General features: G+C 43.1%; 1 protein-coding gene across 2 annotated transcripts in view; it reads right to left on the bottom strand.

Annotated features, from left to right (window-relative positions):
* LOC130367983 (uncharacterized) overlaps nucleotides 1–13,011 on the bottom strand; it is a 78,843-nt gene extending 65,832 nt beyond the window's left edge. The window contains exons 1-2 of one of the 2 annotated variants that reach the window (XM_056571112.1): nucleotides 12,936–13,011; nucleotides 10,338–10,377 (exon numbers count right to left, since the gene is read on the bottom strand). The gene's annotated coding sequence lies outside the window, so the exon portion shown is untranslated. Of the gene's footprint in view, nucleotides 1–10,337; nucleotides 10,378–12,935 lie in introns of those variants that run through there. The other variant, XM_056571111.1, reaches the window with a different exon arrangement.
* Between the last annotated feature and the right edge of the window lie 4,492 nt (nucleotides 13,012–17,503).

Raw genomic sequence — 17,503 nt, 5'->3', positions numbered from 1 at the left:
TTCCAGCAAAGGTGTCTTCTTTATCCATAAAGGATAAAAGCACGCCAGCAGGTACAGCGGGAGAGCGGGTACACAGACATGCGGGGGGAGTGGCAACCCCCCCCCCCGCATGTCTGTGTACCCGCTCTCCCGCTGTACCTGCTGGCGTGCTTTTATCCTTTATGAATAAAGAAGACACCTTTGCTGGAAACTTGGTGAGTGCCGCATATCATTCTTTTGGTAATAGTGTAGATCACTTCTATGGCAGGCCACACTCCCATACACACTACTGCAGAATTTCCATATGGATTCCGCACTAATTCCACACAAAATCCACAGAAACGGAATTGGGGCATATGAGCGGAAATTCTGCCGTGTGTATAGACCCTAAGGCTGTGGACACATAGCCAAAACACGTCACCGTTTTAAACCTTGTATGTCTTGCACCGTGAAATAAAGCAAAGTTGATCCTACAAGACCGCGTTGGACATTCCTTTCTCTTGTGCATTATCTGGGGATTGAGGGTGAGCCGATATCCATTTGGTGTGGGAGTTTTCCACTATTTCTGTTATCATATTACATGCTGTTCTAATCTCTCTTCATAGACCAACACAGACTCTTTCCAAAGGAATACTTCTGCCCCTGGTCCTTTTTTGCAACATGGAACATGACCACTTCCTCTAGGTTGGTGGGGAATTAATAAAATAATCTGTGCCATAAATGCCCTTTGCTAGAATACCCTGTTAAGGTGGCGATATCTTTTTCAACTTGGTGTACTACTTGGGCACCTATATCTGTATGTGAAGTCTGGGGCAACAGATACATGTGTAAATAAATGTGCACAATGGTAGATCCCGCCATCCTGTGGAATTGATAACATATCATCTCAAATGACAAACTACTTGGCCACATGGGACTAAGGTCACCCACTCTTGGTGCCCAAATATGATATCTGCAAGCTGAATTTCCTTCATTAGATGCCCATAAACTACTTTTCCTGCAATTCCTGACAAATGATCATACAAACAAAGCACTGACAATTTTTTTTTGTTGGCCCAGAAATGGACCTGCATTCAAATGTTAAAGGGGTATTCCACCCCTAGACATCTTATCCCCTATCCAAAGGATAGGGGATAAGATGTCAGATCGCCGCGGTCCCGCTGCTGGGGACCCCCGGGATCCCCGCTGCGGCACCGCGCTATCATTACAGCACAGAGCGAGTTCGCTCTGTGCGTAATGACGGGCGATACGGGGGACAGAGCAGAGTGACGTCATGGCGCCGCCCCTCGTGACATCACGGCCCGTCCCCTTAATGCAAGTCTATGGGAGGGGGCGTGACAATCACCACGCCCCCTCCCATAGACTTGTATTGAAAGGGGCGCGCCGTGACATCACGAGGGGCGGAGCCGTGACGTAACGATGCTCTGGCCCCTGTAGCGCCCATCATTACGTGCAGAGCGAACTCGCTCTGTGCTGTAATGATAGCGCGGTGCCGCAGCGGGGATCCCAGGGGCTCCCCAGCAGCGGGACCGCGGCGATCTGACATCTTATCCCCTATCCTTTGGATAGGGGATAAGATGTCTAGGGGTGGAATACCCCTTTAAGGCATTGACCATACAGATTCAAGATGGGTAATAAAATAACTACATTTTTACAATGTATTTTGTATTTCTTTTACTTTCAGTAGTAGCCTTTACAAGTTACTATCATACGTTAAAAAGGGTGAATTTCAGAATATTACTAAAATACAGCCCCGGGATTATTGTTTGGCATGATGATAAATGGGAATTGAAGACAGAATTGCAATGTCTGCAATTATTATCCATCAGAGGTTAAAGTCTCCAGAGTGGTGAGGAAGAGATGTGACCACCTGACCTTTATAGTGAATGGCCAGTCGGGGGCCTGGTAATGGACTGTCACTTGCAAAGATTGCCATATAAAATATCTTATATATGACTTGTAGTTCTAGGAAAATACAGTCCCCTTACAAATATATTACGATGCAGCAGAACTGGCAGATGTGAATGAATAGAATTCTAATTAAAAAATAATAATAATTCTGTAATTCATTAGTATTTTTGCCTTAAAGGGGTATTCCAGGAAAAAACTTTTTTTTATATATATCAACTGGCTCCAGAAAGTTAAACAGATTTGTAAATTGCTCTCTGATGACACCTGTCTCGGGAAACGCCCAGTTTAGAAGCAAATCCCCATAGCAAACCTCTTCTAAACTGGGTGTTTCCCGAGACAGGTGTCATCAGAGAGGATTTAGACAGTAAAGAACAACCTTAACTTCAGAAGCTCATAAGTACTGAAAGGATTAATATTTTTTAATAGAAGTAATTTACAAATCTGTTTAACTTTCTGGAGCCAGTTGATATATATAAAAACATTTTTTCCTGGAATACCCCTTTAACATAGTGATATTTGTGAAACCAGACAATACTGTGACTTATAACCCAGCAAGGACATCTTTAGTGCCAGGGAACCAACCAATAACTTGGAGGGCTCATGACATCGCCTATAGCAACATCTAGTACCTAAAACAATAGGGTTCTGAGGAAAACCTAAAGGGGTTGTTTCATTTAGAAAAATATTTCTCCTTTAAATCATTCAGGTCAACAATTCTTATTTTCCTTGGATTGTCCTACGAAAGCTTGTTGACAATTGTATATTGTATGAAAAGAGATGTCACTTAGGCTAAGTTCACATTAACGTTTTGCTCCACTAGGCTTTTTTTTTTCTGCACCGAACAGAACCTAAACAGGACGGAGCATAATGGGCGCCACCGGATCCTAATGGATCCCACCGGCTTTGAATGGGGTCTGTCGGGTTTCTGTCAGGTGTCCATTGTTTCACAGGAGTTTAGCAGAGTAAAAAAAAAAATTGATTTCAGTATTTTTTTCTTCGCTCAAGTCCTGTAGTTTAACGGACTCAGCCAGAGGAGCTTCTCTGAACTGAGCTCAACGCTGGTGTAAACTAGGCCTAAGCCATTTTATATTTATTATTCCTGAACTAAGCAGGGGTATGGTTTTAAAGGGATTTTCGGTATCTTTAAAATATTTTCTACAGGCAGCGACCAAACTAAAGAATATATAAATTACTATACTTCACATAAATATCTTGTTCACTGTGTATGTGATGCAGCTGCTGAACACTGACTTCAGTCTTCACATGTCATACATTTAGGAAGCAGGACGAGACTGGAGACTTCTGAGGTGACTGACTGGCTGCAGTGTCACATGCATAATGTACGGAACATGGTCACAACACTTCTGGTTGGGTACATGCTCCGGAGCAGCAGTAACCTGTAGGCGAAGAATAGTTTTTGTATTTTTAAACCCAGTCCCTGCCTATAGGAAACATGTTCCCAAAAGTTTTTTTTATTATTAGAGGTTTAAATGCTAACAGAAAAACAAAATATTACGTAACCAACCTAAACCTAAGCTAAAGATGCAGACGAAAAAACAAAAGAAGGCAACTCTTCAAATGAGGGAAGGAGTAGAAAAGATAAAAAAGAACAGCACACTCAGAGGTAGTCCTTGACATCAAGAGTAAACTGTGGTAGAGAGAAGTCAGAAAAGACTTGGCCAGCATAGTTGACTAGAGCATAAGTAAGACTCGCCAAGAAAAAGGATCAAGGACATAAGTGGCAAAAAGGACCCTGCTTTAAATAGACAAAAAGACATTTTGAATATTTAATATTAAGAAACCAGCTCCTGAAAATCCCACCACTAGGGGTCCCCATACCTACTGGGGTACTAACTAGTTCTGCAGTAGCTTCAGCTTGTCCATGACTCATGGACAAGGCTACATGAGCAGGCCCACCAATCACCTCTCACCACCACAAGGAAGAACACGGCCATATCCCATGAGAGTATTTCTAACACTGGGAGCTAATGAAAAGAGGGATTTATAATAAATATAGGTAATAGAGGCATAAAAATGGCATGTACATGGTCAGGATTAGTTTTTTTGTGGCATCTGACAGAAACGCTTAAAGATGGACCAAGATTTTCAAGGGTGTTTAGTCTTTTATCATTTAGTATTGGGTGTCTGCCCTAATGGCTAGTGGATAGGAGATTAGGGAATACAACTTACTTTAACCCCATTTTGTCCTTAAGGACCAGGCCAATTTTATTTCAGCATTTTCGTTTTTTCCTCCTCCCCTTCTAAAAATCAACTCTTTTATATTTCCATCTACAAACCCATATGAGGGCTTGGTTTTTGCATCAGCAATTGTACTTTGTAATTACATCACTTTTTACCATAATAAGCGACCCAAAAAATATTATTGATGTGAGAAAATTGCAATTTTGCAAATTTTGGTAGGTTTTATTTTCACGCTGTACACTTTTATGGTAAAAATGACATGTTTTCTACCCACAGGTCAATACGATTAAAATAATACCCATGTTATATGCTTTTTGTTATAAATCTCAAACTATTTTAACAAAATTAGTATGTTTGAAATTGCCCTATTTTGACAACCTATAACACTCTAATTTTTACATATACCTGGCAGTATGAGTGCTAATTTTTCGCGTCGCAATCTGTAGTTTTTATCGGTATCACTTTTGCTTAGGTTTGGTTTTTGTTAACTTTTTATAATTTTTTTTTGGAATAAAATGTGACAAAAAAAAGCAGCAATTTTGGACTTTTAAATTTTTTTACACTTACCCCGTTCACCGTACAGGAAAATTAACAATATATTTCGATATTTCAGACTTTTACACACACGTCGATACCAAATATGTGTATTAATATTTTTTTCACGCTTTTTTGGGGGTAAAATGGGAAGAACTGCTGATTTACATCTTTATTGGGGGAGGTGATTTTTCAAATGTTTTTACTTTAAAAAAATGTTTTTACTTTTTCTTTAATACACTTTAATAGTATTTATAGCAATTATTTTATTGCTAACACTGTTCAGTACTATGCATAGGGCATAGCACTGATCAGTGTTATCGGTCATCTTCTGCTCTGGTCTGCTCGATCTCAGACCAGAACAGAAGACCCCGGGAGACGGACGGAACCAGGTGAGGGGACCTCCGACCACCTGCTGGATGATCGGATCCCTGCGGCAGCGATGTGGGTGATCCGATTGTCCATTTTAAATACCGCACTGCTGCATATGCCGTGATCTGTATTGATCAAGGCTTCTGAGTGGTTAATGGTGGACATCCGCACGATCGTGGATGTACTCCATTACCAGAGGGTCCCAAGTTGCTGAGAGCAGCCGGGACCTGCCGCGCATGACCCGGTCCGGTGCTCACGGTCATGGCGGAGTGTAAATGTAGGTCATGGTGCGTCAAGTACCACTGCACCATGACGTCCATTTACGTCCATTGTCGTTAAGGGGTTAACATCTGTAGGTGAAAGAAAGAGATACTGCTATGAGCACCATGAAGAAAAGTTCAGTTTTGACCACTGAGTAGAGGGAGGAAAAACCTTAGAGGGGTACTCCGGTGGAAAGCATTTTTTTTTTTTATCAACTGGTGCCAGAAAGTTAAACAGATTTGTACATTACTTCTATAAAAAAAAATCATTTTTTTTTTCTTTTTTAATTTATTTTCTGTCTGAGCACAGTGCTCTCTGCTGACACCTCTGCTTTTCTCAGGAGCTGTCCAGAGTAGGAGCAAATCCCCATAGCAAACCTCTCCTGCTCCGGACAGTTCCTGACATGAACAGAGGTGTCAGCAGAGAGCACTGTGAACAGACAGAAAAGAAATTCAAAAAGAAAATAACTTTCTCTTGAACATACAGAAGCTAATAATTACTGGAAGGATTAAGATTTTTTAATAGAAGTAATTTACAAATCTGTTTAACTTTCTGGGATCAGTTGATTTAAAAAAAATGTTTTCAGTGAAGTACCTCTTTAAAAGTTATATGTATGGCCAGATGCACACGTGTGTGTGCAAAAATTGATCTTCAACCTGCTTGTGGTTTAACTGGAATCTAACTTGTAGCACCTGGTCAATCCTTACCTATCGGGCCCAATTCGGGGTGGGTGTGCCATGTCTGCATGTCTTGCACGTCTCTCTCTTCTCCACATTTTCTTACTGGTATGGCATGTAGATAATTATACATCTATATCACATGCAGGATCTTTGCCGTCACATGACGTCTATATAAGCCTATTACATAGGACACTTCTACCCTGAGTATATACACTGCTCAAAAGAACACTAAGGGAACACTAAGATAACACATCCTAGATCTGAATGAATGAACTAATTGTATGAAATACTTTCCTCTTTACATAGTTGAATATGCTGACAACAAAATCACAAAAATTATCAATGGAAATCAAATTTATCAACCCATGGAGGTCTGGATATGGAATCACACTCAAAATCAAAGTGGAAAACCACACTACAGGCTGATCCAACTTTATGTAATGTCCTTAAAGCAAGTCACAATGAGGCTCAGTAGTGTGTGTGGCCTCCACGTGCCCGTATGACCTCCCTACAATGCCTGGGCATTCTCCTTATGAGGTGGCGGATGGTCTCCTGAGGGATGTCCTCCCAGACGTGGACTAAAGCACCCGCCAACTCCTGGACAGTCTGTGGTGCAACGTGGCATTGGTGGATGGAGCGAGACATGATGTCCCAGATGTGCTCAATCGGATTCAGGTCTGGGGAACGGGCGGGCCAGTCCATATCATCAATGCCTTCCTCTTGCAGGAACTGCTGACACACTCCAGCCACATGAGATCTAGCATTGTCTTGCATTAGGATATGCAAGCATATGGTCTCACAAGGGGTCTGAGGATACCTCTGCCAAGCACATGGAGGGCTGTGCGGCCCCCCAAAGAAATGCCACCCCACACCATTACTGACCCACCACCAAACCGGTCATGCTGGAGGATGTTGCAGGCAGCAGAACATTCTCCACAGCGTCTCCAGACTCGGTCACGTCTGTCTGTGAAGAGCACAGGTCGCCAGTGGCAAATTTTCCAATCTTGGTGTTTTCTGGCAAATGCCAAACATCCTGCATGATGTTGTGCTGTAAGCACAACCCCCACCTGTGGACGTTGAGCCCTCATACCACCCTCATGGAGTCTGTTTCTGACCATTTGAGTGGATACATGCACATTTGTGGCCTGCTGGAATTCATTTTGCAGGGCTCTGGCAGTGCTCCTCCTGCTCCTCCTTGCACAAAGGCGGAGGTAGCGGTCCTGCTGCTGGGTTGTTGCCCTTCTACAGCCTCCACCAAATCTCCTGATGTACTGGCATGTCTCCTGGTAGCGCCTCCATGCTCTGCACACTACGCTGACAGACACAGCAAACCTTGCCACAGCTCTCATTGATGTGCCATCCTGGATGAGCTGCACTACCTGAGCCACTTGTGTGGGTTGTAGACTCCGTCTCATGCTACCACTAGAGTGAAAGTACCGCCAGCATTCAAAAGTGACCAAAACATCAGACAGGAAGCATAGGAACTGAGAAGTGGTCTGTGGTCACCACCTGCAGAACCACTCCTTTATTGGGGTGTATTGCTAATTGCCTATAATTTGCACCTGTTGTCTGTTCCATTTGCACAACAGCATGTGAAATTGATTGTCAATCAGTGTTCTTCCTGAGTGGACAGTGTGATTTCACATAATTGTGATTGACTTGGAGTTACATTGTGTTGTTTAAGTGTTCCCTTTATTTTTTTCAGCAGTGTATAAAGCACATACGTTAATGACACCATCCTGTCACTCGATTGCATTGTTCATACCCAGGACATCATCTTACCACCTTGTCACACGCTGTCCTTCATTTTCATGCTTGGAGTTGACTGCTGACCTTTAAATGTCACCTACTCTAAATGACATGTTGATGAGGTGACAAATGTGACCTTTGAGTCGGGGTTGTGGCACTGAGTAGGTTAATAGTGCGATGCCCTGCAGGTTTAATTTAGCGGGTGAACATCGTGTGGGTGGACGGAGAGATGACCTGAAGGTTATATGGCTGATACTATGCACTACTGTATGTGGTTTAATGGAAAACAGAGCAACGCTCTGCTTGGTTATTGTACGAAGGACGTAAAAGATGTTCTGTATGATTGTTACATGGCATTTATATAGAAGGGCGGAATGTCTTATAGCGGAAACATAATGCAATCTACAACGTGTAGGAATGAATAGCAACGTTCTGCATAGGCCTTAGCAGAGTTGATATTGCGATGTGCTGCAGATCTCGGAGAAGACAGGCTGAGCAATGTCTTTTTAATGCAGGTAATTATTGAGATGAATTTGGTGAGGTGGTTCCCAGCATCGTAGCGTAGACATTGATCTGTGATTGGGGCATCGATCGGGTTATTATATGAGAGCAGCTTAGTCATAAACTCAACATAATGAGACAAGCTTCGCTGCAGCTCTCTATACCATCCCGCATTGTCATATATCACAATGAGACGCACAGGCAGCAGATGGAAGGGAAGCAATTTTATATCGGGCTAATAAGAATGGCTTATAAATTTTGGTTATAGCTGCGGCGTAGCTATAGGGGATGCAGAGGTAGTAGCTGCATCCGGGTCCAGCTGCCTGAAGGGGCTCAATGGTGTCTCTGAAGCCACATAAGTATTATCAACGCCATTGGATAGCTTGGGACCTGTTACACGTTTTACACTGGATCCAAGGTGTTTCAGGTTGCACTTCTAGATAAGGACAAGATAAGGCAGAGGAAGAGAAGAATATAAAGGAGTCAAATGAAATGGTTTTAAGGATAAATCAGAGGAATTATACCATACTCCAGTGTTTCCCAACCAGGGTGTCTCCAGCTGTAGCAAAACTACAACTCCCAACATGCCCGGACAACCTTCGGCTGCGGAGGGTTGCGGATAGGGGATAAGTTGTGTAAAGGCTGCAGTACTCCTTTAATTTAAGAAAATACAACAAAAACACAAGTGCACTCACCGCAGGGTACTTGTCACTACATTCCGGGATCCAGGTGTCAGGTAGCTGGATCTGAGCGTGGACGCATGATGTGAGCGCTCAGAGGCAACGCCGGCAGTTTCTCAAGAAAGTGTGTGCTTCTTCCGGCTTCGGATAATCGGAGTGTACTTACATTTCTGTTGTATTTTCTTGCTGATTCTTTGCCTTGAGTATATGCACCCCGCAGGTGTCATCACATCTATTGACCGCATAGGCTGACCGCTGATCTTAATTAGGTGATTTACCCGTCTAGTGTGCCCTCCCTTTTCTATTTTGCACCGGTCTCCTTTAATTGAATACATACTTAATGAGGTCTTGCATAGTGTCAAGGGTTAAAATTTCTTGCATATATTCTACACAGTTGAATGGTATTTTGGTCACATGCTACTTCTAGCCAACTCCCTAATGCAACCGCTCTATGCCAGAAGGGGTTACACCTTGCACTGCTGTCAACCAACCTGCGAAGATGCTCATTTGGCAGTTTCAGTAATTTTGGACTTTTGACTTCAAAGCTGTAGCCTACAAAGCTGTATTTAAAGGGGTACTCCACTGCTAGACATCTTATTGCCTATCCAAAAAAGGGGGGGTCCCCCGCAGCGCCCAGCATTGTAAACAAAGGCCAAGTTCCACGACTCGCCCCTTCTATTCATGTCTATGGGAGGGGGCATGTAGGAAGACACCCCCCCCCATAGACATGAATGGAGGGGGCATGGTGTGATGTCACACCATTTTGTATACGGGAACAGTGCACTACTCTGCCACGTGACATATAAAAAAGTGGGACTACTACACCTAGCATAACCCTCATCATTCCCCCAGTGGCTAACACACTGTCAAATGATTATGTGAAGTGGCGTAATAGAGTAAAGACGATAAAATATATCTCAGGAGGTAGATCAAAGAGGTGGGGCTTAAAACAGGGGCAAGACAAACCAGTTCAGTATCTTTAATGCACTGGGCCACTGGGGACCATATATTTACTCCTGGTGATCCGGTGTTTCAAAAAGAGTTGCAACTGTATGACATGCTGTAGGGGAGCAGATGATACAATGCTACCAGGGAGTGTATGGTCACCAGCTGAGTTATCACTATATGTCATAGAGAACCGGGAAACAGAAACTCATTGGAAAATTACTGAGAATGATATTACTGTTATGAATCAAATGGCATTTATGGTCAGTGATGGGGAAAATGTTGCTACTAAATATACCTGATGATATGGGACGAGTAAATCCATTATCATTATCACAATATTATAGACTACGTCCATGGGGACATGTTATATGGAGGATTTATCTGAAAGAATTAAATAGGACAATCGAAAAAGAATGTGTCGCTTCATGACTGTAAAAGGGAATAAAAAAGAAATACAAAAGGCGCTCTAAGTCCTGTTATCTCGGTAAGCCAGTGCAGAATGAACAAGGAGTACACTCACCTGGTAGTGTCGTTCTGTGAACTGGTTCCCCCCAAAGTATCTGGAATAAAGGATGGATCATTTCATGGACAGCAAGTTCAATCATGTGAGATTTTTTTAGATGAATAAATACATAATATATAGACTACGGGTTTCTAAGGTGTTGCACACTTCTTCAGCTGCATTCCCAATCCGTTTGCTGCCTACGGCTGCCGAGTCTGGTTGGGAAATTTCAAAACCGGGCGCTCCCGTATCCCAGCCGGACTCGTGCAGCTTCTCATTTACTTTAATGAGCCGACCGGAGTCAGATAGTGACTCCATTAGGCTTATTTTTGCCCCATATCCGGTTTTGTGACCGACTTAAAACCGTGATATACTACGATTTTGGGTCTGGACACAAAACTGGATATGAGGCAAAAAAGAGCCGACCGAAGTCACTGCCTGACAACGTTCATCTCATTAAAGGGAATGGGTTTTGGGGAAAAAGAGAGCTACACCAGCTCACCCCAACATAATGGCCAGAGCACAGATGTAGGTGCTGGATGGTACACCAATGCAACGCAGAAAAAGGAGAAAATCCAGTTCAAGGATGCTTTAAATCACGGCTTTATTTCAGTCCAGTGCACATAGACAGGTAGACAATGACGCGTTTCAAGTGCAGGTGCGCTCTTAGTCATATACTGATTACACAGATACACAGGCTTATATAGGGGAAACAATTCCCTCGGGTCACGCCTTGTGGGTCGGGGGAACCGTTAACCCCTCAGAGGTACATGTTTCACAACAAAACTTTTTTTTAAGAGGATTTGAATAAACTTGAAAGTTTTATTGTGAAACATGTACCTGTGAGGGGTTAACGGTTCCTCCATCCCACAAGGCGTGACCCGAGGGAATTGTTTCCCCTATATAAACCTGTGTATCTGTACAATCAGTATACGATTAAGAACGCACCTGTGCTTGAAACGCATCATTGTCTACCTGTCTATGTGCACTGGCCTGAAATAAAACTTTGATTTGAAGCTGAATGGGTTTGTGCCCCAGTCAGGCTGGGTTACTGGAGCTCCCGGTTTTGAAATTTCCCAGCCGGATCCGGGAGCCGTAGGCAACAAACATAGTGTAAATGCAGCCTTCCTCAGATCAGGACCTTCGAGGAGCACCAAATTTGAAAGCATCTTCTTGTCCAAGGTGACTGTGTATCTTTACTTTATGACTGGTAGGGATCCAAGACACCCTGAGACACTTGAGAAAGAATGGGACACAGTGATAATTTAGGGCCCTATTACAAAGGGCGGTTATCGGTTGAACAGACCAACATCGCCCTGTGTAATAGTGCCAAAAATCTACCGACAAATGAGAAGTAAATAGAGTATAAATTATGGGAATTATATGAGAATATACTGACTTACTATGACCCTAGTGTAAAACATGTTGAACTCAACATGTCCTTTTGTAGGTCAAATCATGTGGTACTCATTTCTCATGGAGTTGGTGACCTAGATAATAAATAAGGCAGATAAGGGTATTGAATAGTAGAATTAAGTGAAAAATACTAGAACTACATTACTAAGCAGGTCTCTGTAGATAATGCAGGAGCAACAATACACAGGTATAGCATAGGTGTTCCTCAATAAGATGGTTCATAGATAGTAGGAAAAGTTGTGGCACTCGCCCTCTGTGTAGAATAAAACACAATTATTTTCTTTATATATATCCGAAAATCAGAAAGTGCAGGATGATACAGACAAACAGACGCCCGTGGGCGTCTGTTTGTGTGTATCGTCCTGCACTTTCTGGTTTTCGGATATTTACAAAAACAACTACGTTTTATACTACATAGAGGGTGAGTGCCATGAACAGTTCCCACTATCTATGTATGTGGTGACCCACGGTGATGGCGGCACCACGGGGTGTAGCTGTGTAGATGGATGGGGCAAGATGGTATTAACCCCAGGGGCAAGGTGTTATTAACCCCTAATGTTCACGACGCCAGAATGGTTTTTGGGTACATGTAATACTAATACATTTCCGTAAGAGAAAGAATCTCCCCAGATCACAATTAGAATAGTTATAAGCAAGAATTCACATGTAATGTTCATGCTGCCCGGGCTCCAGGCTCTGTCTTTGCTGCTGCATAATCAGAATTTAAAAAAATATAGAACATTTCAGAAGATGATCCAGATTTAAATGTGGCAAAAAGCACATCTCCCATATTCTCCCGTCTCTGAGGTGTTCAGACATGGCCCCCGGGCAGCCTATTAAATAGGAACATTCATGCAGACATAAGAGATGAGTCCAACCAGGAAAGCAGCGCAGTGATGGTTCTGGGTCCCTCTCATGTCCTCTGCCCACCCTACATCACCCTAGTCAACCCGCACCCCGTAATGGACACCTAGTACCCACCCCATCCCTCTGCTGCCCTATTATGAGGTCTGATGAGGCCTACGTCCAAATCTTCTATCATTGTGCGCATAACTGCAGTGTCAGGACCACCAATGTGTTTTACGAAAAGGACAGAGATAATAGGGGATGATGGGGACGATGTTCCTTGTTGCACACTCACATATACACACACGGATTAGGGTCTGGGTGTCTCGCTGCTCCTCTCGTCTGCTCCCTAACCTGATTATCTTGCTCCAGATGCCTTTATGATGCGGCTCATTAGAATCCTAATGTGATCAGCCTCCGATGTGCTGACAGGGGCCGGCTGACATGTCTGGAGCCTCCCGCATCCCGTCTCTACATAGCTAAGAGTCTGCGGTGCTTAGGGCACAACAGTCTGTCTTTATATAGCAGATCGGCGCAGTGTAGACTTAAATATATCACATTTTCTTTTCCTACCTAGGTAAATGCTGTGCTGGCATTCACGCCATGTTTTTCTGCAGTTAAACCATTGGCAGCTATTACAGAGACTATGGACAATTATTCTAGTCACCTCACCACCTATATCAGTGTTTTCCAAACAGGGTGCCTCCAGCTGTTGCAAAACTACAACTCCCAGCAGAGAAGAGGGGGTTGTCCCCGACATTTTCAAAAACATATTCACTAAGGTTTCCACAGAAAATGTGGTAGATTTGAGCCGAGGAAAACCCCACAGCTTAAAGCAAGTTAAAAAAACAAAGCAAAACGTTGGGAAAAGTTTAAAATGTAGGGAAACATTAGTAAATGTTTTGAAAACACTGATATAGGTGGTAAGGTGACTAGGAAAAATATCTGTTGGAAAAATAAAACCACAAAGAAAACTACAGGGTGGGCCATTTATATGGATACACCTTAATAAAATGGGAATGGTTGGTGATATTAACTTCCTGTTTGTGGCACATTAGTATATGTGAGGGGGGAAACTTTTCAAGATGGGTGGTGACCATGGCGGCCATTTTGAAGTTGGCCATTTTGAATCCAACTTTTGTTTTTTCAATTGGAAGAGGGTCATGTGACACATCAAACTTATTGGGAATTCCACAAGAAAAACAATGATGTGCTTGGTTTTAACGTAACTTTATTCTTTCATGAGTTATTTACAAGTTTCTGACCACTTATAAAATGTGTTCAATGTGCTGCCCATTGTGTTGGATTGTCAATGCAACCCTCTTCTCCCACTCTTCACACACTGATAGCAACACCGCAGGAGAAATGCTAACACAGGCTTCCAGTATCCGTAGTTTCAGGTGCTGCACATCTTGTATCTTCACAGCATAGACAATTGCCTTCAGATGACCCCAAAGATAAAAGTCTAAGGGGGTCAGATCGGGAGACCTTGGTGCCCATTCAACTGGCCCACGCTGACCAATCCACTTTCCAGGAAACTGTTCATCTAGGAATGCTCGGACCGGACACTCATAATGTGGTGGTCACCATCTTGCTGGAAAAACTCAGGGAACGTGCCAGCTTCAGTGCATAAAGTGGGAAACACATCATCATGTAGAAATTTCGCATATCCAGTGGCCTTGAGGTTTCCATTGATGAAGAATGGCCCCACTATCTTTGTACCCCATATACCACACCATACCATCAATTTTTGTGTTCCAACAGTCTTGGAGGGATCTATCCAATGTGGGTTAGTGTCAGACCAATAGCGGTGGTTTTGTTTGTTAACGTCACCATTCACATAAAAGTTTGCCTCATCACTGGACAAAATCTTCTGCTGCGGTGTGAGTTGGATTCAAAATGGCCAACTTCAAAATGGCCGCCATGGTCACCACCCATCTTGAAAAGTTTCCCCCCTCACATATACTAATATGCCACAAACAGGAAGTTAATATCACCAACCATTCCCATTTTATTAAGGTGTATCCATATAAATGGCCCACCCTGTACACTCCACTCTTAGTAAATCAGGGCCATTGTGCGCTGGAATAAGTTTTAGAAACAGGGCTTGGCTTCTAGCTGACTGTCAATCAAACAAGGATAGGGATGGGAGGGGAAGCAAGGAGGAGTTCCATCCCTCAGCACTCCAGGCGCCTGAGACACACATCTTTGACTCTTTGCACAAGAAAATAAAAGCAATTTTTTACACTTGGAAGCACAGATAGTTATACAAGCGTGGAAAAAATTGTTGGTAAAAGGAAACTGACAACCGGTTCAACCGCACTCAACACTGTACACAGAGTTATAGTGCAGGCAAACCGGTGGTGGAGATAGACCCGTTATTAGCTGGCATTGCTTATATGTTAATTGCTGGCTTTGTGCAACGAAGGCGGAACTTGGCAAGGAGGCAGGGATGGTGGGTATGCCAGGCCCCGCCTTCAATCTGCGTTGTTCTGTCAGAAGTAGAGAGGTGTTACGCCGATCTCTCCTAGCTCTAGCTTCATGTGCGGTTCCTGGACCAGCCGACCAAGCATGCAAGCATTTCATAGCATTGATGCACAGTGTCTCCAGACAGTTAGAGCTGTTGTACGAGCTGTGGTATCCTCGCGGTAACAGAGCATGCACTCCTTTGATTGACACGCTTACAGCCGGAAGTATGTTTGGTTGAACGATACAATGTGCTGATGTCTTAATGTTCTTGTACAGTGTTACACTGTTGAGACTGGGCTGGACGCGTTTCACGACCACCCTAGGTCCATTCTTCAGAAGGTAAGTCATATTTATTTGAGAAGTGAAATTTCACAGTTTTTAAATAAGGTAGAAGAGAGGACACACATATTGCGCATAGTAATGTGTTCCCTATACCTGGCACTGAAATCCTTAAAGTGTGTAAATTCCTTTGATTAAATTACCCCTAATGTGGATTTACCTAAGGATTTCCAGCTAATGTGATCAGTGGAGGGTAATTTTTCCTGTCACCACACAGCATCATTTACTGTCATGTTGTCACCAAACGTTTGCCCCGGGCTCTAACTGACTAAATACCTCCCCGCTAAAACCACAATCTCAGCAGCTGTCCATCTTGATTCCCTCCATTCTACTCTGGACTCGTACCATCCAACTTTACAGGCATCAAAATGAGAAGCCAGTTACTCATCTTCCTGTTTAAGTGGTTTTCCAAGGCAAATTCAGTGATGGAAATTGATGTTACCATAGGCTATAAATGTGTAATAAGTTGAGATCAAACCCCTGGGATCTGGGACCTGGTTCCTGGCTTAACCATGAGTATAGTTTATTATATAGTAATATTTTTCTCTAATCTCTATCTTACTAGGGATTGTTGACAGACCCTGCTATAATAGGGCACAGCCGTCTAGAGTATGTAGTATGTGGTTTTGCCTCCTCCCTCTGGATGATTCCTTAAAGGGGTACTCCAGGATTTTTTTTACTTGACTATGCTACAGGGGCTGTAAAGTTAGTGTAGTTCATAATATAGTGTCTGTACCTGTGTGTGATGGTTTTCTCACAATTCTTCTGTGATTTTCACCCCAATATTTATTTTTAACAGCATACAAAATGACTGTTGTCTCAGATTTTTCCCAGGTTGCAATGCGGCCGAGACCTGACTCACTGGTTAGCTGATGACAGGGAGCCTGTCTGCTTCGATGGGTGGAGCGATCACTTGGTGGGAGAGAGATCAATCTGCAACTAATGCAAAGCTGTAGGCACCCTGATTGAAAACCACAGGTCTTTTGAATAGATGCAGCTCTTTTATGTTTCAATGGGTGAGGTGGCTGATGTGTCGGAGGGAGGAAAATGGGATTATGGGATTTGTAGGAAAAAGAAGAAAACAAACAGGAAATACCAGTTCACAAAAAGCTAGCCACAGTATTATGGTAATCTCACAACATAGCCATTTAGTCCAAAGACAAGCGCAGATCCTTCCTAAGCATGTCCATTACTGTCTGCCAGGTACGTACTAAAATCACCTTATGGTGGAGAACCCCTTTAAAGCTGCATTGTCTGCACAAAGATGGCTCTGGTGATTTGCATGATTGCGAGATAGTCCAGCTACTGTGTGGTTCCCAGCCAAGCCACCCAACTCTTTTCTAACAAATACAGTATAATGACTCGGGAAGGTGGCCAGTGCAGCCCCTTTATTAAATAACATAGTTAGATACAAACGATCAATTGTACAACATAAACAACCATGTAATAAACATTTCACAGAAACATTTATAAACAGATTCCTGAGAGTTCAGAAGAACCATAGGAGGGGAACTTGAAGGCATCATGTTATGTCCTTGAAAACGTTGAGCAAATCCCCTACTTTTTTCTATACTGTCGCCCTACTATACTGTCGCCCTGAGACGCCTGACCTGAACATAAACACTCCTATAATGGGGTCCATGGGAGACCCTGCACACAGGAATTAACTAAGGCTACATTCACACTGACGTTTGTTTCCGGCATTGTGAAGCTCGTTATTTTAGGATCGAGAATGGAGGGAGAAAAAAATTGTGCTTGCACCGTCTTATTCTCCCACTATTCTCTGTGAAAATAGCGGCACCCGATGGACCCCATTGACTATAATGGGGTCCATCGGGACCCATTATTACCCGTTATGACCCGTCAAAATGATGGCTGTCAAACGCCCCCCCAAAAAAAGAGAGAGTTTGACGGCCTTAATTGACGGGGCATAGTGTCAGGGCTTTAGTGTGAAAGGGGCCTAATCCATCTGCGTACCAACTATGCTCCCAAAAAAATACCATTCCAAAGAAAGGGGAAAGGTTTTCTGCCCCCTTGATGATCACCTTCAAATACCCTTTCTACTCTTGGATCCATTTCTTAAAATATTACAAAAAGGTGGGTAAGAAATGTTC

The sequence above is a fragment of the Hyla sarda genome, chromosome 4 (assembly GCF_029499605.1).
Source record: "Hyla sarda isolate aHylSar1 chromosome 4, aHylSar1.hap1, whole genome shotgun sequence".
NCBI classification, from domain to species: Eukaryota; Metazoa; Chordata; class Amphibia; order Anura; family Hylidae; genus Hyla; species Hyla sarda.
Note: the sequence above shows the minus strand (reverse complement) of the source record. Positions and strands in the feature narration are given on the sequence as shown.